The sequence below is a fragment of the Equus caballus genome, chromosome 2 (genome assembly GCF_041296265.1).
Source record: "Equus caballus isolate H_3958 breed thoroughbred chromosome 2, TB-T2T, whole genome shotgun sequence".
Classification (NCBI taxonomy): domain Eukaryota; kingdom Metazoa; phylum Chordata; class Mammalia; order Perissodactyla; family Equidae; genus Equus; species Equus caballus.
The window spans coordinates 111,840,142-111,866,742 of NC_091685.1; the positions used below are offsets into that span (position 1 = coordinate 111,840,142).

General features: G+C 40.4%; 1 long non-coding RNA gene across 1 annotated transcript; it reads left to right on the plus strand.

Moving 5' to 3' along the window:
* Nucleotides 1-4,869: 4,869 nt before the first annotated feature.
* LOC138923084 (uncharacterized) lies at nucleotides 4,870-8,919 on the plus strand. Its single transcript, XR_011436208.1, has 3 exons — nucleotides 4,870-5,039; nucleotides 5,369-5,489; nucleotides 7,657-8,919. It is a non-coding gene; the product is annotated as an uncharacterized lncRNA (long non-coding RNA).
* The last annotated feature ends 17,682 nt before the right edge of the window (nucleotides 8,920-26,601 follow it).

The following is a 26,601-nucleotide window of genomic DNA, read 5'->3' on the forward strand; positions in this document are numbered from 1 at the left end:
ATTTCCCTTCACATCTTTTCTCTGCACAAGATGCCTCTCCTCCTTCCTAGAAGCCATAGTGACTCATTCATTGAGCGCCTCCTACAAGCCTGGAACTGTTCTAGGCAATGGGGATTCAGCAGTGAACGACCAAACACACCTGGATAATGGGTCATAGGTGTAAGGTAGGCATTAAGGAGGTAGCAGAATGGAGAAAAATGTCAAACAAGGGAAAATAAAAAAGATAGTGTACCATTCAACAGATGAGTGAACACCAGTGTTACGTTGTTAAGCAAAGAGTACTCGCTATCCCTGTCTCCCAGGCTAAGTCCCGGTAAACGTGCTAAAATCTGTGCTGCTGGTCTCAAGCGGATCCAAACTTTAGGCGATTCAGACCCGCACCAAGTATGGCTATTCCCATCTTTGCCTGGCTGCTAAGTGCTGAGAATCCTGATATAGTGCTGACAGTTGGCTGGTTTGTACTAGTACAGTGAAGGATTGTTAAAAATATTGAAGTTTGTGGGTAAAAGTCAGTAAGTAGCTAATGTCCCAAGCTGCCTGCATGCCCTCTACCCTTGCCTGGGCCTCCCCTGGAACTCTCAGGATCTCCCCACAGTCCAACAACCAAATGATTAACACCTGATTTGGCAGGCATGTTAGAGGCCCCTGCTTCTGTGTTAAGGCTGAGATCTCTTCTAACTGATGAAGATGTATGCCTTCTCAGTTATGAAATTTATTTCACATCACCTCAACCTAAAATTATCTGCCAGTGGAGGCCACAAGGAAAAGGACAGGCTAAAGTCCAAAGACGTGTTGAAAGGATGGCAGCGCCACTGCGAACTTTCTCCTAGTCTGGAGAAAAAGTGTCCAGAGGGCCTCAGGAGTTAGTGGGTCTCATCTTTTCAAAGCTACAAATTTAGCTCACAAGTAGCTGGCCAGTATGAGACATTAGATAATTGGCACGCCAAGGACATATTTGTAATTACCTAATTGCCTTTCTTCTTGTTAACCTTAATGGACACTGCGGGCAGCGGTGGGGAAGCTCACCTACAGGCTGAGTTGAGCGCATGGCCTGATTTCATCCTTGCCCTCCACCCCCTCCAGGAGGCCTGGTTATTCAGTCCAGAAAGGATTCTCCAATGGTGCACAGCAAGTATAACTTCTTCAGACTAGTTTCACTGCTTTCTTTCTCTTTATTTTAAAAAGTTATTTTGGGGCCGGCCTGGTGGTGCAGCGGTTAAGTTCGCATGTTCTGCTTCAGCCGCCCAGGGTTCCCAGTTTGGATCCCGGGTGCAGACCTATGCACTGCTTGTCAAGCCATACTGTGACAGGTGTCCCACATATAAAGTAGAGGAAGATGGGCAAGGATGTTAGCTCAGGACCAGTCTTCCTCAGCAAAAAGAGGAGGATTGGCGGCAGATGTTAGCTCAAGGCTAATCTTCCTCAAGAAAAAAAACATTATTTTACTTTAATAATTTAATTTTTATTTATTTATTTATTTTTGAGGAAGATTAGCCCATCTTCCTCTACTTTATATGTGGGATGCCTGCCACAGCATGGCTTGACAAGTGGTGCATAGGTCCGCACCTGGGATCTGAACTGGGAACCCCTGGCCACCAAGGCAGAATGTTAGAACTTAACCGCTGTGCCACCGGGCCGGCCCCTAATTTTTATTTCCAAAGATTTATAGACATGGCTTTAAAAATCAAGTTGGACAATAGCAGACGCACTCTCCTCATCCTGGATTCCTTCTCCCCAGGGCAGCCAATTTCATCTCTTAGCTGTACTATCTGGTGCTTATGTTCACATTTCTAAGTAATATACATATTCAGCTATTACCTGAGTTTTTAGTTTTAGACATTATCTGTGAGCTTCCTATCGTGGAAGATGAAGATTAGTTCTCTTATATCTCTGCCCCCATCCCTTCTTCTCCCCACATCCTTCTAATATAGTTATATCACCATTGTAAAAAGGTGATACCATTTTATTATGGAGAATTTTGAACATACCTACAAAAAGGATATTATATTATGAACCCTCACGTGCCCATCACCCAAGCCCAAGAACCATTAACCTATGGCTAGTCCTGCCCTATCCACACCCCACCCACTTCCCCCACCATCTCATACCATTTTGAAGCAAATTCCAGAATCTAGTTTTATCACAATTTCTTATTAGATCAATATTCAGTGTTTGCATTATTATAAATGTGTTACTTACTTTTGAACTATATAGTAGACTACGATTACATTTCATTTCTTGTATTATTTTATATCTTACCTGGAGTTAATAACTCATTTTTCACTTGCTTTGTTGTTTACGTATCTATCACTGATTTATCCCCCAAATATCTCCATATATATATATATATATATGCATATGTATATATATATTTCCCATTTTTTAGAGTCCTCACTCCTGGAGATGTCCATCCTCCTAGCCACTGGGAGCTCAGCTATGTCCTGGGCTCATCTCTGACATTTGTCCTAGGAATTCCTCACAGTCCTCTCTTACACTGGATACATTGTTTCCTGGTTCCTGTGCCTTTCTCTTTCTTGGTTTATTTCCTTGTTTGGCGTAGTACACGCCCTAGTAGTTTCATGAAAGGGGTATAAAAAGTGAAGATTTTTTGAGATCTTATATGTCTGAAAATTTCCATTTTAACTTCATGCTTAATGTTTTCAATTGCGGAGTGTCCCTCAATTTGAAATTTCTCCCACCCAACCTTAACATAATAAGATTTCCAAATGCAAAGAAGCTGTATTCCATGAGAATACACATTATGTTCACATTGTTCATTTAACTGAAGGTTTATTTCCAATATTGAAAGATAAAAATTTTAAATCATTTGAGCTGATTCATGTATTCCCCATGGTATTCTGATAATCAGTATATATTCAAATACACGCAGAATAAATTTCATTTTCCCCACCCCACGTTGGCTCCATGCTTCTCCACTCCCTCATCCCAACGTTCTAGACAACTGGGCGAAGTGCCCCTGTTCCTCTGTAGCACCCACTACGGCCTCTGTAGTGGGTAGTTTCTGTTTTGGCTGACCAGCTTCCTAACATCATTCATGTTTGAGAGGAATCCAAACGTGGGTGGGAAACAGCCTAATTTCTTTTTACAAAAACTGTAGGAGGGGCAGGTCTTTCTCTCTTCACTGCCCTGGCAGCTGGAGCATGGACATCTGACCTAAAAGAGGCCACTTAGATGCTTCTGCCTGGAACTTTGGATCTTAAAGAACTGACTTGAAGGCAGAGAGTCAGTAAGAGAATTTCAGGTGGCTGCAGTAGAGTCTAGACGCCAGTGTCATGGATAGAAAGTGACCAGAGGTAAGAGTGCCAGAGGCGAAGTCCCAAGCAGCCAGGACTGAACGACTGAGGCTGATCCTGGCTTTGCCTTATCACCTTATCACTGGGATCTGTCCAGCCCTTGTTTTCCAGCCTTCTCATCAACTCTCTGAGCACCTCTTACACCGTTCAACGATTCCCTTCTGCTGTTTAAATTAATTGGAGTTGATTTCTGATGCAATGAAAAACCATGAGAAGTACATCATCTAATTTCAGAGCTTCTCTCAATCCCCAAAAGATGTAGTCTGATTCAACAATTAGGAAGAATAAGCGAACCCAAGAAGCGATTCTGACTATATGATTTCTTGACCAGAGTTTTATCACACTGGTTTAGAAGTAATGTAACAAAACTCTTCTCCAAGGTGGGCTACAAATGATGTCTGGGACATTCTGTAATCCATCCAGGGGCAAGCTGAGCTGGGAACAGAGTAGAAAGGGATTCTTCATTGTGCCTGGCATAGTGCAAAGCAGCTCCCACCTCTGGAGAAAAAGGAAAATGGAAGTCATAAAATTAATGTGGATTTCTTTTTCTAATCGTGGTAATAGTTTGTTAAAAAACAACAAAACAAACCTTGGATTGAAGGGATTTTTATAAATTGAAATGATTTATGGGAAACTATATCAGATACTGTTGGTTGGGCTACCTACATCTAACCCCTTTCCCTTTCTTGATTGATATATTTTGGATATTGTGGCAGACTCACGGTTGTCTGCTGTCTTCTTCCATATGAATAGAATTTATCAGTGCCTTGGCCACCCAGAGTGAAGACTGCATTTCCCAGACTCCCTTGTGTGGACATATGATTAAGTTCTGGCCAGTTGGATGTAAACAAAGAGTCATTTAGCAGCTTCTGAGCATTTAAAGGACATCTAGCATGCCGTTCACCTTAACTTCTTTATTCCTTTTTTCAGTCTGCAGCCTGGAATGTGGAGGCAGTGGCTGCTATCTTGGGTGAGGAGGACACGGGTCACACTCTATAAATAGCAGAGAGGCGAGGTGAAAGGAGCAGGGCCACTGCTGTGATAGATTGGCTTGCAAAAATGGCCCCAACTATTCCCCTCCCTGAATCCATGATTCTTGCAGTGTGATTTTGCAGCTCATCAAGAGGTGGAGTGTATTTTCTCACACCTTGCATCTGGGCTGCCTTGTGACTTGCTCATGTCAATAGAATGCAGCAGAAGTGACCATGTGCCAGTTTCATGCTTAGATCTCAAAGACCCATGCATACTTCTACTTTCCATCTTGGACTCCTGCTTCCACCACGAGCACAAGCTCTGGCTAGCTTGCTGGAGGATGAGAGACTATGTGGAGGAGAATTGAGGGGTCCCAGCTGACAGCCTGCCAAACTCTAGAAGCAGAGTTACCTAGCCATAACACAGCTGCATGTAAACAGAGGAAGGAGCCCAGGTGAGACCAGCCTAAATTGCCACATGCAGCCTCATAAACTAAGTAAACGGTCGTTTTAGACCATTAAGTTTTGAGGCGGTTTGTTATGCAGTACTAGGAAGCTTTGCATATTTCTGCTTACTCTCCCAGACCCTTGCCTCTGTGGTGGAAACAAGCCTGGATTAGTCTACTTCCGGTTGACAGACAATGTGGAACAGATCTTACTTGTCCCGGTTGTGGTCTGAGACATATCAGGAAACCCATCCACCGCCAGTAAATCTGACCTGTGGCTGACTCACCCACTGACAGCAGGCGTACAAGTAAGTCCAGCTGAAGCAAGCCCAAAGTGAAGATGCTCCGCTGATGCTCATAGTCATAAACTAAATAAATGTTTATTGTTTTAAGACATTGGGTGGCAGTAGATAACTTGTAGATAGCCCAGAACTGCTTACCTCTGAATTTTTGTGTGGGTGATTTTCTTTCTTATTTAAGCCTCAATTATTTTGGATCTCTGCTATTCACAATCAAACCTATTCTTTTTTGGCACCTGAGCTAACAACAGTTGCCAATCTTCTTTTTTTTTTTTCTTTCTGCTTTTTCTACTCAGTACATAGTTGTATATTCTAATTGTGGGTCCTTCTTGTTGTAGCACGTGGGATGCCACCTCAATGTGGCCTGATGAGCAGTGCCATGTCTGTGCCCAGGATCCAAACCAGCAAAACCCTGGACCACCGAAGCGGAGTGTGCGAACTTAACCACTCGGCCACAGGGTCGGCCCCTCTTCTTCTTTTTTTTTTAATCGAGTTCATAATAGTTTACATCAATGTGAGATTTCAGTTGTACATTATTTCTTGACTGTCACCACATAAGTGCTCCCCTTCACCCCCTGTGCCAACCCCCCACCTCCCTTCCCCTGGTAACCACTGAACTGTTTTCTTTGTCCATGTGTTTGTTTATGTTCCACATATGAGTGAAATCATCTGATGTTTGTCTTTCTCAGTCTGGCTTATTTCACTTAGCATAATTCCCTCCAAGTCCTTCCAAGTTGTTGCAAATGGGATGAATTTGTCTTTTTTATGGCTGAGTAGTATTCCATTGTATATATATACACCACATCTTCTTTATGCAATCATCAGTTGATGGGCACTTGGATTGTTTCCATGTCTTGGCTATCGTGAATAGTGCTGCAATGAACATAGGGGGTGCATATGCTATTTTGGATTTTTGATTTTAGGTTGTTTGGGTAGATACCCAGTAGTGGGCTAGCTGGGTCATATGGTAGTTCTATTTTTAGTTTTTTGAGGAATCTCCATACTGTTTTCCATAGTGGCTGCACCAATTTGCATTCCCGCCAGTAGAGTATGAGGGTTCCCTTTTCTCCACACCCTCTCCAACATTTGTTGTTTTTAGTCTTGGTGATTATAGCCATTCTAACAGGCGTAAGGTGGTATCTTAGTGTAGTTTTGATTTGCAAAACCTATTCTTAACTGATTTAGTTGTCCATCTTTCCTTCATAAATCTCAGAATGAAATCCTGATTGGTCTAAATTAACCATTGGTTATATTTGCCTTGCCAGTGACTGGTTTAATAGTAGTCATGTGACCCCGTTCCTGAAGAAAAAGAACTCAGGAGGCTCCTGCAAAATGTTTCCTTCTCTTAGGAAGAGATGCATGGGAAGAGATGGCCACCTTATCTATCAGACTTTAACGTATCTGCACAGAATGCTTGGCACTTGGTAGCCATCTTACAACCACGAGGCGAGCTGGCCTCCAAGCAAAAGCTGACGTTCTGCGGACAGTAGAATGGGAAGAACTGGGTCTTTGGTGATGTGATCAAGCCTCTTGATAACTTCCTCTAACTCTGGACTGCTTGTTATGCGAGTACACACACACATCTCTATTGCTTGAGCAAGTTGAAATGTTTTCTATTAATTCCAGCTGAAAGCCTCCTAAGTGACATAAAAATTCTCTGCTTAATACTGTATCAGCTGGAGAAGGTCTTTAAATCAATGAACAACATGTGCAGTCACTGCCTTCCAGGACTTTACAATCTCGAGATCATGATTACAAAACAGATTGAGTGTAATAAACTTCTCATTAGCTACCCAATTAGGAAAAGTTATTCCTTCATTATCAAAAGGGAGTTCTGGGTCACTGTCAGAGAGATTTACCTAATATGATTTCTTTTTAAATGCCTTTTTCCCCCCAGAAGAACGTGATCCTTGTGTAAAATAATCCCTTTTTGGCATACAGAATATTAAATGATGATTATAGGCTTATACTTTTATTTTCACTCTTTGGTCAAGTCAGAGTAATCTTGCCCTGAGATACCGGGGTAGGTTTACATTTGAAAAGCAATATGGTGATGATGTAATATGGTTAATCACTCATATGTGTAAAAAGTCACAAGTTACTTTGAGTTTTGCTAAAACACTAGTCTAGAAGTAAATATCTTATTTTAGATTGAGGACTGAATCTGGATTACTTCTCTTCCTCACCCCGTTTTATGTAATTGAATGATTTTGGAATGGATGTGGTAACTCTGTCCATATAGTTCTTGGGGGTTGACAGAAGCAGGACGACCTTTGGTTGTACTGAGAGGAATTTCTGGGCACTGTGAAGTGGGGCAAGGCCTGGCAAAACTTACTTCGGGATTCAAACTTTAACCTTACGCCACAGATTCACTCTCTTGACCCCAGAGACTTGTCTGTGGTAGTTACTCTCTACACATGAGGCATTGGAGCTCTGTGGTTTTCAAGTTGTTTTTCATAGACATACTTTTTCCTCCAGTGTTTTTTTCATAGCTGTTCACATGCTGTGTCCATGGTGTACATCACAACAGGAACTGTTGCTTCAATTCCTCACAGTTTGAAGTATTTTTATGTTGCTAGTTCCCTGCGGTGATTTGTTTCTAATTCTCATGAATATCCACTTTCAGGTTCATCTTTTGAAGCTCTCATGGTATGCCACCAAAGATGGAGTGAGACATGGGGGCAAGTGGGCCTCGGACTTGTGCACATCACCCAGGAACAGCACTGCCGACCAGTGGAGGCGGCTTTCACCAAAGACGCAGACTCATAGAATCAAGGAACGCCAGCACTAGGGGAGCTCACAGGCTAAGTTTGGTTCTGTGTGTGCCATAGACTAAGTGGGACCTAATATCCCATGAAATCACAGAAAAGATCAATAGTGCATCACTACGACAACTTAATGTGGAGCACATGCTAAATGCTAGACCCTGAGAAGATGGTAGGACAGGATTTTCTTTTCCCTTCTCCTTGAGTCCTTATTCCCTACCACCCACTCCTAAATAGGGGAAGAGCTTAGGGTAAGGCAGAATAAGGAGACTGAGGCTCTACTGGCAAAACAATGAATCAAAGCTCTGTCATGAGAGTATTTCAATATTAAGAAGAGGAAGGTTTGTTTGTCTTGACAATGCTTCACTCTGAAGAATCTGAAGGACGTAAATGTTTCTGCACTGATTCATAGCTGGAATTTCCTTGGCCTCCCTGGAATGGATCCACAAATGACTCCACGACAAAGCTGCGTTCCCTGGGGGAAGATGAAAACAACAAGTGATACTATTTAATATGGAGATTGGCTCTGGCACTCTAATTTCATCTGCCTTCAGAAGGTCACATGTCAGGTCTGGTACAGGATGTATCTTGAGGAGAAGGTAAGGTTGTTTGGGTGTACAGGGACGTGACAACTTGGTGTTTACACTGTTTTCAGCATGTGCAGAGTTCAGTTTAAGTGTGCCTAAAAGAATGGATTTCTAGATTGTATCATCTAGCTTGAACTAGTCTTCATAAAATGGACAAGTGGCCTCAAACATATTCCTGCAATGAAACCTCAGATCAAAGATAGAAACAATATAGTAACCCCAAGTAAGTGAAAAGAAAATGGTGGAGATAAACATTTCACTCATAGCATAAGCTTTATTGGGCCACTTTAAGAGGTTAAAATAACTACATTTAATCATACCTGACTGTAGCATTTACTTAAAAAAATTTTTTTAATTCATCAAAGAAAAGGTCATGTTTGAAAAAAAAGAGTGAGAAAAGAACTCCGTTTGCAAAGAGAGAACATTTTGAAAACAGATAGGAAGAAATGATGCCCTTGTTATAGTATTATCTTTATAACCAAAAATGACTTAACTGTGTCTCCTATTAAAAAATCTTATAACTGCCTACTTGAAAAACTTGAACACGGAATTTTCTAAATGAAGATTCAATGTTTTTCCAAATGAAGAGTTTCAAATGAGTTTTGTACCCACTTGTTAAAAACATAAAAATCTAACACCTGGGAAGTGATCAGGGGGACTGTCTTGGACCCACACAGAGCTTGGACAAAGCCAGAGGGAAGCAGTTCGATAGTTCCTACTTGTTTACTACTCAAAAGTTGTTGAGCACATAAAAATTGCACAACAGAACAACTGGGTTCAGAGCAATAAATTTATAAGTCCAATGCTGAGTTAGAACAATAATTGAATTTATTCTAAAATGATATAGCTTATGGAATGGAAGTCTCTTGGCTCTGCCCTCTTGCTCATACCTTGAAGGATGATGACACATCATCAGAACTGAGATTGTTCTCCTGATCCAAGAGGTTGCTGCCTGTCGCTGAACTCTTTGTCTTTTGCATGCATTATGAACACTTCTTTTGAAAATGGAAGTGTTCTCTTTTTCAATCTTGCCTTTACTAATGGTCTCATTTAGGCAACATTACAATTCCGAAAACTTAGAAATTAGCCAAATCTAATTTTTATTTCCATCTGTGTTGAAGCCACCCAAGAGGACATTATCTTCACAGGAATCGTCTAAGGAAGTGCCATTTATTTAAACATTTTGTTCACAGAAATTTATGTTCTTAGGTTTTCAATTAGCAACTGTGATGGTTCATTTTATGTGTCAGCTTGAATGGGCCGTGGAGTGCCCAGATACTTGGTAAGACATTTCTGGGTGTTTCTGTGAGAGTGTTTCTGGATGAGAGTAACATCTGAATCAGTAGACAGAGTAACGCAGATTGCCTCCCCAACGTGAATGGGCCTCATTCAATCTGTTGAAAGCAAAAATAGAATGAAAAACTGAGTAAGAAAGAACTTTCTCTCTGCCTGACTGTCTTCAGGCTGGAACATCAGTCTTCTCCTGCCTTTGGACTCAGACTGGAACTTACACCATTGGCTCTCCTGTGTCTCCAGATTGCTGACTGTAGATCTTGGATTTCTAAGTCTCCGTAATCACATGAGCCAATTCCTATAGCAAAGCTCTTTTATCTACCTACATTCCTACATACCTACCTATCTATCTACCTACATATCTCCTATCAGTTCTATTTCTCTGGAGAATCCAGACTAATACAGCAACTTTCAAAGTAGAGACATCTAATAGGTATTATCTATAATACAAGCAACAGGACACTTGGGTACATACTAGAGGTGATAAGTTAATGAAGATGACCTGATGATTTATTTTATCTTGGATAGCCAAGAGAAAAAAGTTTTGACTCCTTGGTTTTCTTGTTTGGCCTCCAAGATGACCTTTGATATCTCATATAAAATCTCAGTGAGGGGCCAGCCCCGTGGCCAAATGGTTAAGTTCTCGCACTCTGCTTCAGCGACCCAGGGTTTTGCCAGTTTGAATCCTGGTCGTGGACATGGCACCACTCATCAAGCCATGCTGAGGTGGCCTCCCACATGCCACAACTAGAAAGACCCACAACTAAAAATACACAACTATGTACTGGGGGCTTTGGGAGAAAAAGGAAAAATTTTAAAATCTTAAAAAAAAATCTTAGTGAACCTGCTTTCCTTCATTCAACAAATACATCTAGAATGCCTAGTATGTTCCAGGCAATGCTCTAGGCACTGGTATATACGTTGGCTGGAATTTTCAGGGGCACATAAGTAGGAAAAATTTTTTTGAGGTTAATCCTAAATCAAGGATGAGCAAGAGGCCATATGGAAGAACAAAGGGGAACGGATGGATGGAGGCTGTGACCAACATCCTCGATTACCTCTCCCTTCATTTCTCTACACAGCCCTTGCTGATCCCTAACTTTCTACCAAGAGTCCTGTAATTATACTATTTGGTGTTATTAAAAATTCAATTTATCCAACCTCAGCTGGGTCCTGAATGTCCCAGGAAATCTTTTTATTCATCTGTTAGGAAACGGCTTCTCTTATTAACATAGAGCACAAAGCCATCCAAAATTTGATCAGGGAAGCATTAAGAATGAGATCCTTGTTTCTTCCCCGAAGTTCCTGCATCCCCAGTAGTGTTTTCTTCCTTTAATGCCTTTTGCCATCACATGAGATGGTCCAGCATCAAAAACAGACAGAATCAATTACAAAATTGAAACAGGGCTAGGACTAGGGTAAGGCAAGTGGGGCACTCCCCTCAGGTACAATATTTAAGAAGGTGCCAAAACCTCAGTAATCAACATAAATATTTTAATGCAATATTAAAAAAAGACTAGTGCAAAGAATCCACGATGAACAAAGTGTCAAAAAGTTAAATAAAGACAGGATCCTACCCTGCGCTTACACGATCTTGCCTCACTCACCTCACCCTCATTTCAGCCCTATTGGAAATCCTTTGGAATGACTTTGAAAAGGACAGACTTTTAATCTTAAACTTTCCAGGGAAGCAGCAAAGACCTTTACTGAACCCTAAATTCTCTCATCCTAATGTAACACCACTCTCACTCCTATTAAATTAGCACAACTGTTTAGGCACCTTTGCATGGCTTCCTGCCTTCCTGACTTCCAGCCTATTCAAATTTGGTGACAAAAGGTCCTCAGAGTTGCTATAAGGTGATTTACCTGGATATTGTCCAGGTTCTACTTCTCTCACTTTGATCCAGAAGTTCTACCTTCCACACCCCCTGAGTCCATCCATTTAGGTTCCATTTCCAACTCTATGTCACAACAGATTGGGGATCTATGAGTCTTCCCAGGCTAAGGTTTTCAGCTTGGCCCATCTTTGGAGCTTTGGCTGGGAACTCTTTCAGGTGATTTTCTCTCCCTCAGGGAATTGGTCTTGCAAAATACATATTCATCACACACTCACTTGGCAGCCAAGGAAACGTGACACTCAAATCCTCTGATGCAGAGCAAAATTGAGCTGCCTTCCCTGTGGATCGTCCTGCTCCATGCTTCCTGTGGGCTGCTCCCAGCCAATGACTGACAGTGGCAGGAGTATTAAAGCCAGCTCATTCTTGCAAGATGGGAAACTCCCTTATCAGGGACTTTGGCTTGAGGATTTCCCACTGGCGTGGCCAAACTTCTCACAACTGCACTGAAGTCTGAGACTCTTCCTACCTAATCCTCCTTCCTTCCCTTTCTCCTTCACAGAGGTCAGACCTGCATCACAGTCTGAGGCTCTCCCAACTTCTGTCACTTGCTCCCTTCTATCTTTCACAGGCATTTCCTCCCAATAAATCTCTTGCACATCTAATCCTGACTTGACATCTGCTTTTTGAAGGAGCCTAACACACTCAGAATATACCCATTCATTTATGTTCCTCTATTCTGATCTATAAAGGATTTGAGGTGTTAACATGCTCAAGCATCATTAACATGGTACATACACAATCAGATTTTCCTATATACCATAATGCTGCCACATTATGTTTAGGCATATTTCACTCCCTGTGGCCATTGTTCAACATCATTTCCACTCCTCAAAAAACTCTAATCCTTTCTCTCTGCTTCAATCTGACTACACTGAGAAAAATCAGGCTGTTTATTTTGAACATCAGCCTCCCTCAACAGCTTTCCTCTTCACTCCAAGACTCTCTATGATTTCATCCATTATTCTCTCCCATATTCCAGGCAGCATAAGATTTTCTGCTTTCCAAGGGTAAACACTTGCGTTCTTGATCTTGTTTCCCTTTATGTCCTTTAGACTAGAGCAGTGGTTAGGTCCTCCATCCTAAGAAAAATCTTCTTGCTCCTGCTTCATCCAACTCATTCTCTCTATCTTCCTTTCACTGCCAAACATTCTAACAGTGTAGATTATATTCACTGTTATCACTTCCCCACCTCACCTTACTCACCTGTAAATTGGTTTCTATCTACGCTGATCTATTGAGACAGTTTTCTTAAAGAAGACACTGACTTTCTAATTGTCGAGTTTATGACCTCATCTCATCCTTCATTCTGTTCATTCTCAGAATTTGGCTCCGTTACTACTCCTTCCTTTTTGAAATTGTCTTTTATGTAGGGTTTGATGACGTATCTGAAAGCTCTCTTTGATATTCTTACTTTCTGTAAGGTCTCTCCTTTACTCCGCCACTGATATTTTAATTATAGGCATTCTCTAAAATTGTTCTTCTTCACTTCTATTTGGGTTTTATGTTCCTACCAAATGAGCTCATTTACTTCCAAAGCCTCAGTCTTTGACAATTCCCAAGACTATTCCTTTACTATTATTTCTCTTCTGAGCTCCAGGTCTCTATTTTCAAGTGCTGGACATTTCCACCTGGATATATCCTTAGAGATCTGAACTCAAGAAGTCTAAAGCTAAACTTGTCTTCATTTGCAACCCGTATGCTTCTATATCCTCTGCTTCTGCCTGTAGCACCACTACCTTCCCAGTTACCCAGACCAAAACTTCTTTTTCCTTTACCTCTATACCCAGTTTCCAAATCCTATTGATTAAGCTTCTTCAGAGACAGTAAAATCCATTCTGTCTTTTCTATACCCAACTCTCTCCTCATCTCTCATGGTTTTCTCCACCTCTTACCTTATATTTCTAAAGCACCATTTACAGTGCTGCCAGAATTATCATAGACACAGTTCAGATGACCTTACTGCTTACCTCGAAAATTTGCAATAGGACTCCCACTAGCCAAAAGTGAACAATTTATGCATCAAAATAAACAATGATAATAACGATTTATAATTCATTGAATAAAATAAAAGTTCATGTTTACTCTAATATAAACAGATAAATAAATGTGCAAGGAGGAGAAAGCTCTTCCATTCAGTAATACATGTAGAAAGAATGATGAAATTAGAAAATTACCATGTGGCAACCTCCAAAGTAATAATTGTTTCAGGCAAGAAACTGCTGGTTGAAAGTTTGATGAGAAAGAGGATATTACATAGTCTCAACATAACTCCACACAAGACAAAGGGAAAATATAGAAAATTTACAGAGGAAAAACCCAGTGGATACTACCTTACTAAGTGTTCAATGTTAACATTATCTATAATTAGACAAATAGATATCACGTATCTCCTGATACAATACACTGAGAAAGGGCCAAACATCACTCTGTGGTATTCCTTACCAAAACACATAGTGTGACTCTAATCATGAGGAAATATCAGAATCTACAAATGGATGTTCCTCAGAATAAACGGCCTGGACCCTTCAAAAGCGTCAAGGTCATCAGACTGGACATTCCAGAGTAAGGTGGTTAAAGAGAGAAGAAACAATTTGTGTTCCTAGATTGAATCTTCAATCAGATTTCTTTTTCTTTTCCTACAAAGAATATTTGTGAGACAATTGGTAAAATTCGAATGAGATCTGTAAATCAAAGTTAATTTCCCAATTTAACTGTATCAAAGTTAATTTCCTGATTTTGATGACTGTACTGTAGTTATGAAGGGAATGCCCTTGGTTTTAGGAAATGCACAGACGCATTGAGTGATAAAGGAGTATCATGTCTATAACTTATTCTCAAGTAAGTGGTACAAAAACCAATCATGACCATCTATCTCTATCTATTTATACGAAAGATGATAAAGCAAATGTAAAATGTTAACTTTTGAGGAATCTGGGTAAAGAGTATATGGACACTTTTTTGTCTTTGCAGTATTTTTGCAACTTTTCTGTAAGTCTTAAGTCAATCAAAATAAAAACTTAAAAAACAAAACCTACAGTGGTAAGATAAATCACAAAATGCTTTGTATACATTAGGAGGCCTCCATGACCTGGTACAGATTTTAACCAAGGCAGGTAATCAATTTCTGCCCTCTCATTCTCTCTACTGTTGATGAATTACTGCCTTGGCAGAGGTTTCTCCGACTGAAAGCTTAGCAGAAAATCAAGCCCAATGTATTTCCAATAGGCTTTTATTAGTAATGATGATGATGATGATGAAACAAATCACCTTACAACTGTATCTCTTAGAGATTTTTTTATTGTAGTTTATGTGTATTTGCCTTTTTCTTGAGAAATTTATTAACAACTGTAATATCCATGAGAAATCATAGCATATGAAGGCCTAATGGATAATTCATCCTAGTACTCCATGTAATATTTTGGAGAGAAATTACATACCATGTTTTCTAACATTGAAGTAGATCAATTTTTGGTTATCAGCACTAATACAAGGAAGAGAAAATGGGCCTTATTCCAAAATGTAGGATGCTCCAAAAATTAACTGGGTTTTGGAATGTGTTTAAATATTTATATTTGGATATGGATGTGATTAATCTTCTGAGAATTCATACAGAAAAAGAAAATAATGGATACCAAGGGCTAACAGTAATATTTGGGAAACTGGCCAAATGGGCCATCTTGGTCCTGTTTAAATTCTCTGGGCAACTTACTTCCTGTTGAGAACAGCTGTTTCTTTCCCAGGTTATTGTAAGCTCAACATTTACAAACCTGTTTTGAAGGAAAGAAGGTAAGCAGTTGAGTTTCTCAAGCTTTCTCTGCATATATTCAATAAGCAGAGCAGACAGGTAGTAAACATTTAAAAAAAAGTGTTTTTTAAGGATAAGCCACTATTGAGGTCTGATATGAGGATGATATTTCTTTTCTCCGCCTGGTAATATGTTATTTTGATTTTCCTTAGTCACAAGAGCCCCGAGGGGTGTAATACTCTTGATAAGTGTTACCGCTGGGGTCAGGCTAAGAATAAGTCTCACCATGGTGCTTCTGGAAGAGATAAGTATCCTGCAGGTGACACACTTCAGCTCTGAGGACAGCTTGGGACAGAGGAGTGGCGCTGTCTGATTGGCGGGGAGGCGGGGGTGCTCACGGCAGCTGAGCCTGAGAGGCTGCATCTGCAGATTTTCCACTTACCGTGCTTCCATAATTGAAGCTTTTTACAACTGAAATTGGAGCTAAGAAGCCTGGCAATCCCAAAATGGTTCAAAAGCATAAAAACATTCTTTTTTTTTTTTGGCTAAAAACCAAAGAGACATCTAGTCAGTGAGCCTATTTTTCAAGATAGTCAAAGGATCTGGATTCAAGCTGTAAAACATTACCCTACAAGCTGTGTAATTTTGGGCAAGACATTCAACCTCTTAGCAGAGGGGTCACCAAACTCTTTCTGTAAGTGGCCAGTGGTAAATCTTTTCAGCTTTGCAGGACATAGAGTCTCTGTTGCAACTACTCAACTATGCTGTTGTGGTGTGAAAGCAGCCATGGACAATATTTAATAAATGAGCATAGTTGTCTTCCAATAAAACTTTACTAATGAACACTAAAACTTGAATTTCATATCATGAAATATTCTTGTTCTTGTTCTTTTTCTTTTTTTTTTTTTTTTGAGGAAGATTAGCCCTGAGCTAGCTGCTGCCAATCCTCCTCTTTTTTGCTGAGGAAGACTGGCCCTGAGCTAACATCCGTGCCCATCTTCCTCTATTTTATATGTGGGATGCCTACCACAGCATGGCTTTTGCCAAGCGGTGCCATGTCCGCACCCAGGATTCGAACAGGTGAACCACGGGACGCCAAGAAGTGGAACGTGCGAACTTAACAGCTGCGCCACTGGGCTGGCCCCAATTCTTCTTTTGATTTTTTTTTCCACAACCATTAAAAAATGTGAAAACCATTCTTAGCTCACAGGCTGCACAAAAACAGGAGGAGTCTGAAATTGCTGACCACTGTCTTAGAACTTCAGTGTCCTCATCTGTAAATAGAAATTACAATACATTTTTCTCTTACTTCACATGATGATCAAATGAGAAATTGTATCAAGAGTCCATTTAAAACCACTTAAACACTATATAAGATGTTAACAGGACTCTGTATTTCCATCAAGGGTATTTTCCTTATCATCAAGTCACATCTTTACTTTTGCTTAGAGTAAAAAATACATAGAGCTATGGCTCTATGCAATACACAAAAATATGTATAGAATGAGGTCAAAGATTCATAGCATTGCTTTCAGAGGTTATGTCCTAAATAAAAGAGGTTTTGGGGAAAATACTTTTAATATATAAATGAATTGAGATTTGGTTAGTCAAAGTGATGAAATGAAATTTGCTCTGTGAGAGAAAATGCCAACTCTCATGCCATTAGAGTTACCATATCTTGGATGAAACGACAGATGATGATTGAAATAAATTCATCAAATAAATTAAGAATGTCTCCGTAGAAGATAATACATTAAAACCTTACCTTTGAGTAAACTTTCAAATCGTGAAGTAGAATCACCTATTAGATGACGATGATGATGATAATAGCTAATGTTAAGTGTTTATTATATGCCAGGTTAAGTTCTTTAAAGCGCTGGTTCATTTAACACCCACAATAACACCATGAAGTCAGTTCTGTTATTACTCAATCTTCAGATGACAAAACCGAAGCACAGAGAAGTTAAGTAATGTTGTTGAAGTCCTAACCTGGGAAATAGGAGAACAAAGTTTACCCCTACCAAGGTTTCCCAGGTTCACCTGGATGCTCTATTCTGCCCCACGGTTCATATCATTGAACTGGCCTCAGGTCAACAGAGGCACAGAACCAACCCAGCTGCAGTCAATGGGCAGATCACAGTGTATGCTTGACAGTGTGCCCACATACGTGAAGCAAGTATTTGTGCAAGCTGGTGCCAACCTCTAGGTCTTGGTGATCAATCAACACATTACACACACACATACACACACACATATATCTTTAGGGTATAGGTTTATAGATGGACACATACTTGCCTTCTATAGCAACTCTACTTGGGTGAAAGGAAAGGGAGCAACTTCAAACAACTAATTGGCTGGGTGCAAGCTACAAGCTCTCTGGGTCTCAGTTTGGATATTTATTGAACAAATATGTATAAAAATACTTTATATGTACACACATATATACATGTGTATGTATAGATACACACATATATATACACACATAAAAATACACATATAATACACATGTATATATAGTCATATATTACTTAATGACAGGGACATGTTCTGAGAAATGCATCATTATGTGATTTTGTCATTGTGTGAACATTATAGAGTGTACTTACACAAACCTAGCTGGTATAGCCTACTACATACCTAGGCTATGTGGTACTAATCTTATGGGACCAACATTGTATATGCAGTCCATTGTTGTATTTATGTATGTATGCACACACACATGCACACATCATAAACCTTGACTTTAAGATAAAACTTTAGTTAAACGGTAAAATCCTTACGTAAATATCTATAATATAAGGTAGTATACGAAAAGTACTATGTGAATTCAGAGGAATAAAAGGAAATTAACCTCTGTTTATTTACTAACTACTATATGCTGGGTGTTTTTACATAAGCAATTACCTCATTTAACTCTTATACAACTCTATTAGGTAGGTGTTATCCCCATTATATATATGGAGAAACTAAGAAACTAAACTAGCTAACTCAGTTAATAAGTCATGGATCAGAAGTTCAAATTCTTGTCTATCGGTATTCAAAACAGTCATTTCTACCTGAATTCTTATGAAAGGTTTCATGGTGAAGATAGCACTTAGGCTTAATTTGGAAAGAAGGGTAGGGTTTTGTAAGAAACAGAATAAAAAACATAAGAGAGAAGAAATAGACAACTCCAGAGTAAAACAAGAAAAGTAGACTAGAGGTAGGACATGAAATAGTGCGATCATAACGAATAGCAGGCAGATTGGTTTAGCTGACATGTAAGAAGCACAGAAGCCTGTAGTCAGAGGACGGATTGTGGAGGTCCTCAAATACCAAACCAAGAAATCTGTAGCTTGTACAAGACATATTTTACAGTGATAGCTGTCTGTATGCCCCCTTCTGAAGGAATCTGCAGCTGAGTAGCCCATTAGGTGGACAACAGATAGGGTGACCATATCACTTGTCCTTCCTGGCACACTGTTTTAGGAGAAAGGGGGCTATAGTAATAAGTCTGTAGGGTCATGAGTTGTAAACTGAGCCTGTCCCCGGCCATCTGGGAGGTAGGGTTACTCAAGGAATAAGGCTACTTGACTTAGCCCCCTGTCTATACCTGACTCAGGGCCATCCCAAGCATAAGCTGGTTTGAGGTCTCCGTTGGAGGCCAGGGAAGAAAGTTATATATATATATTTTTTTGCTCTGGATTCTAACAAACTAAGAATATGTACAATGGAGGTCAAGTATTACTGTGGAGATCCAGTAACTCTCAAAATATAAGTTTCCCTGATAAGGTTGGATTAGAGAACCCCTTGGATCTGAAGCCAAAATGGAGCGTTTCCCTGGGTTGAAGATTATCAACTCTTTAGGAAGGGTAGGTCTGACTGACTTGGAGACAGGCAGAAAACTGGAAAGAAAAAGTAGAAGTCTAGCTAGGCACATTGTTTTGCCTATGACAGGGTTCAGGACATACTACCCCAAAATATGGCATCTTGGCACATTGAATATTTTAAGCTGAAGGAGTTTGAGGAACAACATGTGCAGAAAGACCTTTCTGAGCTTACCCTGAAAGTCATCAAACCCTCATGTGAGAGGTACCCTCACTATACCTGGGAGAAAGGAACATCCTTATCTCCGAAGATGGGGGACATCGAGAAGAATGTGAATGAACAGGCCTTGCTAAGTGTCCCTCAGTTCGCTACACTAGCCTCATACCCTTCGTCCTATCACATCTTTCCACCCTTCATCAAACCTAGCACAAACACACTCAGGTTTAACCACATCTTTGGGTTTTCATTTCTTCATGAAGGCTCCTGTCTCACGCAAAACTGACATTAAATAAATTCGTATACTTTTCTCTTGTGAATCTGTCTTTTGTTACTGGAGTCACAGCTGAGAACTTAAAAAATATATTTTTCCTTCTCTACATCTACTTCATGGAAGTTATATACAAGGTGAACCTACCTCTTTAAGTGCAGCTGAGAGGGAAGACAGGAAGAGAAGCTAGAAAGAAGGGGAGGGAGAAAGGGAGAAGAAGGCAAGAGAGAAGAGGAAAAAGAAGGGGAGGGAAGAGAAAAGAGAGAAGCAGAAAAGAAGAGCAGATGAGTAGAGAGGAAGATGAGGGAAGAGAAAGAGCCCGGGGGCAGCCTGGGGAGCAAATGATCCTTCCCATTGATAAGATGGCCCAAAGAAGCCAGGTTCTTTAGAGTCTCACAAATGAGATGAGACGTTGGACTCCCTGCCCCATGACAAGGGACAGTCAAATGATAGAGAAAAACTGGAAGTACTCGCTCTATGCTCTCTCACCTCAGGAGACAGATAGTGACCTACGCAAAAGCAACATAAGAAGGGGAAATACAGATTTCCTCCTAAAAGCTGAATGAGAAATGATGAACAAGTGAGTCATTTCGTTTTTCAGGGACTTTGAAACTGTGGAAGTGAGATTCTGTTGCAAGGGGTGGTGGTCCCTGAACCTGGGACGTCAGATGGTGTTGGTCCTGGTACAGATTCACACTATGAATAAGTGATGGAAACCAGCTGTAGGAGAGGGGCAACAATGTGGCTGATGCATGGAGAAAAGCAGAGAGATCAGGGCAGAAAGAGACAGGAGAGAGCAGCTCGGTCTGAGAGCCGCCTTCACTCATGTCTAATGGTACTTGCTTGTGTAGTCTTTTCCGGATTATACACATATATTTCCTTTCAGGCTCTATTAATTGCTACCAGAAGAGCACTTTCTAGTACAGGATTTGGCAGAGGAACAACTGAAGGTTCAAAGCAGAGGAGTGGTACAAAGAATTGCTTGTGGAAGGCTAATCTAATGCCAAATGAATGGGTTGGATTCTAGAGAGGGAGCGAGCTTGGAAGCAGAGATGCCATTTAAAAGTTTAGTTTAGGTGTGAAGAATAAGACTGGGACTAGGTCTTTGCCTATTACAAATTTAAGGAGAGGAAAGGATTTGATACGCTCAAAAGAAATTTGATTTCACCAGTGATGGGATTTGGGATACGACAGAAAGAAAGGAGTCAAAATTGGTTAACGATTTGAACACAGATCAACTACAGAATAATGGAAAAAGAAACACCAAAAAGACAACTCATTATGAGGTGGTGCAGGAGTTCAGTTTAATTTTAACCATTACGAACGTGAAATGCCAGTGGAATGTCCATCCATTCTTTGGCTTTGGGCCTCTGGAGAGAAGCAGAGTACAAAGCTGTAGATTTGGTATTTTTTCAGGTGGTAGTTGACTGGGGGGTCAGAAGCCACAAACTAGCAGCCTGCTTAGTATTCCTAATTCAGAGGCCAATGGTTTTGTTTGGCAAAAACAGTGTTTTTAAACTTTGAATGCTTTTTGTAGGGTGTGCCCTTTCTAGTAAGTCCCAGGCCACATAACTTCCTATTGTCTTATGCCTGGTTCTATTAAAACATTGTCCCCTGAAAGCAAGGGAGGAAGTATAACCCAGTGTAGCAGTTAAGAGAGTGAGCTCGGGCCCAGATGGCCTGCACTGGAATGTCTACCCAGCCACCTGGGAGCAGTGGGACCTCCAGCAAGTTATTTAACGTCTACAAGAAGGTCCTAGGAACACTGCCTGGCTCATGGTAAGTGGTCAATAAGATAGTAGCTATTCACACTGTTAGAGTTTGCTACTTCCATAAAGGAAGAGAAAGAATCTTAGAAATTCCTTAAATAGAGATTGACAAGCAGACAGAGAGGTGCATCAGACAGGGAAAGGAGGATGGCAAGAACCCGTGCAGAATGGAGAGGTGGGTGGGCAAACACACCTGAGGACGTGGCTATAGGACATCAAAAAGGCTCATACTGAATGGCCTGCATCAGGGAGGAAAAACTTTTCCTCTAACTTCTTAGATTCATATTTGGGGGCCTGCAAATTAAACTGAAAAAAGACAGACTAGTGAGAGAAAAGACAAAAGTTAGTTACCTAAGTATTGGAGTTCACAGAAAAATGTGACTCAAGGAGGTGGTTAGAATTTGGGCCTTACATGTCATCTTAACAGAGGAAAGGGAAGGGAGAAGAGAAAAAAAATAACCTTCAGGAAAGATAAATAGGGCCCTTAGGAAAATAGATGGGAGATAATGATAGTTTTAAGACAATATCTGTTTAGGTGTGGTATGTGACTTCTCTCCAGTGAAAAGAGTCAATCTTCCCAGGTTGGGAAATTCCCAGGGAGAGGATTTAAGACAATTGAATTCTTTCAGGAGGCTCTGCTTTTAGGCAGATAAGGGAGTTCAGAAAAAAGCCTATTCTCAAATGCCTTCAGCACAGAATAATTCTTATGCCACAGTGGCATATTCTAGACTCCTTCATCTGCATTTTACTGAGATAAAAATTTTTTAAAAGAACTCTGGATAGTGATAAGAAGGGAGATGAGATTGAGGAGCTTTAGCATTTTCAACGGTTATTATGGGGAATTAACTAGTTATGAGATGATCCCTGAACTGCGTTCTAGAACTATTGCAACATTATGAGTGGCTAAGTGAATATGACTTGCCATGATTCTGCCTTTATTCTATGGGATTTTCTATGGATGAAAAAGCCAGTAGCCGGCACAGGATACCTGATCAAGAAGACAGGAGATAAGAGAGATTAAATATCCAAGAGAAAGAGATATGGGCCCCAGAGAGCAAAAGCAGTCTCAGCTACAAGCTGGAAAGCTCTAATATGCGAAGCCAGCTCAGAAAGCAGTGTGTCATGAGGAGCAAGAAAACTGCAGCCAAGGAGCTGTTGACACAAATAATCCATAATCAATCTATAAATCAAAATTGGGGTGAGTTTATTATGAACCAGGTCTCAGGACTATAGCCTAGGGCCTTCTTTCCCCAAGGAAGGAAGCATACCAAAGAAGTGGGGTAGACAGGGTGGTTATATACCATCTGGGAACAAAGAGCATCCATTACATATGACAGGAATATCCCTTTTACAACGGTCACGATATTGCTTTGCTGGCTCAGCAGATCAGTGGTCACAAGGTGAACACAGCAGGTCAGTAATTAATCCTTCTTTTCTAGGAAGAGATGCTTATCCTTAAAGAAATGCTGATATGGGGGGAAATTACATCCCCATCTTTAAGGGCATCATTCTAGGCTTTGGGACATTGTAAATGTTTAAAGCAGATGTACCATGCGTGCTCAACAGGCCATATCAGGCATTTCTGAAAAAACAAGGTCAGGCCGAATTAGTTTTAAGCCAAATGGCTTCCTCATATCCTCCAAGAGATCCTATTGCTTTTCATTTATTCATCAGAGCTAGAACAGCTTCTTAAGAGAAGGAAAAGGATTCAAGAGGTTTTTTTGAGACAACATTAAAAGTATTCTTTTTAACCCTTCTTTATTGCCACTAATTTTTTATTTCAAGGTTTGTAGCATCTATACTGAAATTTAATGCAGAGGTCTCATTTGAACTGTCGTTATCCACCATAGGTTCTGCCTTCTCAGCCAGTTAACTTCTCAGCCATTTTCCCGACCTTTTGGTCATGGGAGCTATTTTTGTAAAATAATCAAACTAGATTCCAGGCCTCTTTGGCTGTGCTTTGCAAGAGTCCTACATCCTGACTGTTTTGGTTGTTGCTTTCCTTTATCCATCTCGTGCTTTCCATGCCCTTGTGCTCTCTCATGACACTTCTCAGATACTGAGCTCTCCTATTTCTTTTCTCTCCTCTCATTATTCTCCTGTTCTGCCGACTATGCAGCAGAACCGCTTACTCCTCTCTTTCTCTTTGTCAGCTCCCTATTCTCACGATGGCAGTTGTCCAAAAGCTCCTTTATGGCCTGCCACTGTATTTATATATTTGACTGCAAGCAAGCTAAACAAAGAATTAACTCTGTAAGAGCTGAGGCCACAGCTGTAAACAAAGGCAGCTTGGGGAGCAGAAGAAATTTAATTCAAATCTTTAATCAGGTTTGAAGGCATCTAGTACATTCTATTCAAAATAGCAAATTCATGCTCTGTAAAGGAGCTGACAGAGGTGGAAGGTTGAGTGCAATATTTCTGCCACAGTCAACATCATTGGACATTGAAGAGATCTATTAAGCTTAGTCCTTTTCCCTAACTCTGTTGACCTTGGACAGGAAGCTGTTTCTCCATGGGCTGCTGGCTTCCTAACCAGCGATGAGAAGTGGACTCTTGAGAAAAGTAACCAAACACGTTCACAACGTCAATGATCTCAGCGTGAGCCTTTTCCCTTGGGTGTAACTTTCCAAGCAGTTCACATTTTTCTCATGGTTTTAGGAAACAAACAGACTCAATCATGTTTATTTCCTGGGTTATATTCCAGCATCATGGGAAATGGAAAGTAGGAAATGTATGATTTCACTGAACTTGGCTATAACATTCAGAATAGAAAAAAAAGAATGACTTCTTCCTAAGACTGTGTTCTACTTTGGTAAGATAGTCGAGGGATCTTAAACTGATCTAGGAGGTATTATCTTTATACTATATATTGTTAGGCATATTCTGTGAATAATTTACACTCAACAATTGTTTTACATGAAAATTTAAAATTCCACAGTCTGTTGGAAAAAAATGAATACTCTAATAGTTAATATCTGAAAACCAGTTCTCTGCTTTCTTCTGTCATTATTATTTCTGATTATCCATCAAGGTCAACCTCTGATATAATATTAGTTTCACACGGTCAGGGAAAAATAAAATTAAAGAGATTAATTAACTCATGCTTTATGGCATTAGTCAATGCATTTTAGACAGCCAATCTCAATTCATTCAAACAAAAGACAACTATGAAAAACTCATGACATATGAGTCAATACCCAGAACGTGGATAATTGTACGAATAGAAGATTAAGTGGAAAATGAGTTAGTGAGAGGAGAGAGAGAATGCAAGCGTGAGCCATGCAGATCATTTGAGTCAGTTTTTCATGCTGTTACCACTCAGTCTGAGGCAGAAATTCTTTTTTGTTTTGGTTGATTTTTTTCAGTGCTTATTATTTCTTAGAATTGGTAATGTATTTTAGATGTAAGACTCTGAAGGAACACATTCTTTCTACTTCATCTCATTGCTATGAGAATGATATTTTTTCAAAGCAATATTTAAGTATTTCCAAAAAGACAACTTTATCCTCTCTATATAATAGGAAAAGCATGGATGGAGGAATACAAATTGGGTGTGTCTTGGGCCAAAGGCAGCCACTGGATTTTCCCACTTCCCAGCTGGGTTGTGTAGAGAGAGGGGTAAATGAAGACAAGCAATAGGAAGCCAGCATATATATTCATTCATTCATCTTCAATAAGTACAGTAGCTGGGACATTGGGAAATTTGCAGATGCACTTCGCCAATACTTGGGCTAGAGACCAATACTCCATTTGCGCAAAGGGATCCCATCCCTGGCAAATCATTGCCAGTCATACAGTCCCATCCTGCCGAGCTTCACTTTGTTATAGTTTAACCCCAAGTGTGAGGAATTACAAATCAAGCTCAGAAGGTGGTTTCTAATATAGAAAATATAGGCCTTTCGAACTTAGCAAATATCCAAAATCCTCACTCTTTAGAACCAAGCAACATATAGATTTAAGTTTTGAGGCTTTTTAATACTTGAAGTGATGAACATAGTTGAGTTTTACACATCTTGTACATATCCCTGTATCCTCATTGATGGAATTAAGGCATTTCAGAGATGGACTTGGTTTTCTCTTGAGATGATCTGATCTAATCTCCTCATTTACAAATTATGAAGTCAGGGTTCAGACTTCCACTCCCAACCCAGCTCTACTCTCCCCACGAATTCTCTCTAGAAGGAGAAGATTCCTGATGAGAGAGGCCGAGAAGAGGACCTGGCCAGCACAACCTCAGGAAACCTATCCACTCCCCCTCCACCTTCAAAGCATGCAAGATCGGTGAGTTTCCAAAGAAAGTCTTAGATAATGGGGATTCTGAATTTTCCACTGTATCTTCCAGAGACCAACTGTATTAGCTTCCTATTGCTGCTATAACAGATTGCCACAAACTTACTGGCTTAAAACAACACGGATTTATTATTTTCCCTTTCTGGACGTCGGAAGTCTGAAATGCATCTCACTGGGCTAAATTGAGGAGTTGGTGAAGTTGTGTTTCTTCTGGAGGCTGTAGGAGAGAATCCACTTCCTTGCCTTTTCCAGCTTCTAGGGGCTGCCTGTTTTCCTTGGCTTGTGGCTGCCTTTCTATCTTCAAAGCCAGGAACCTCAGGCTGAGTCCTCATGCTGCCATCTCACTGGTTTTCACTCTTCTATCTCCCCTCCCCCCTTCCCCTTCTAAGGACCCTGTGATTACATTGGGCCCACCTGGTTAATCCATGCTAATTTCTCTATTTTAAAGTCCACTTATTAGCAACCTTCAATCTCCTTTCATGTAACCTAACATATTCACAGGTTCTGGGGATTTGGATGTGGAGATCCTTATGGGGCATTATTCTGCCTACCAAACCTACTAACATTAAGTTTGTGTTCAGAATATTTTTTTTTCCTGAGGAAGATTTGCCCTGAGCTAACATCTGTGCCAATCTTCCTCCATTTTGTATATAGGTCACTGCCACAGCATGGTTGCTGACAAGTGGTGTAGGTCTGCGCCTGGGAACTGAACCCAGGCTGCTGAAGTGCAGAGCCACCAGGCCATGGGGCTGGCCCCTGGAATAATTTTAATTACTACAAAATTGAAATTTTCATTTTGGAACATTTTCACTTCCTCAGGATCCTCTAACTTCATATGACATGCTTCCTGGGAATTTTTACTGCTGTGTAAAAGGGAAGATACTGAAATGGGTACCAGTTCTTGATTAAAATTCAAACACAGTGGGGGCT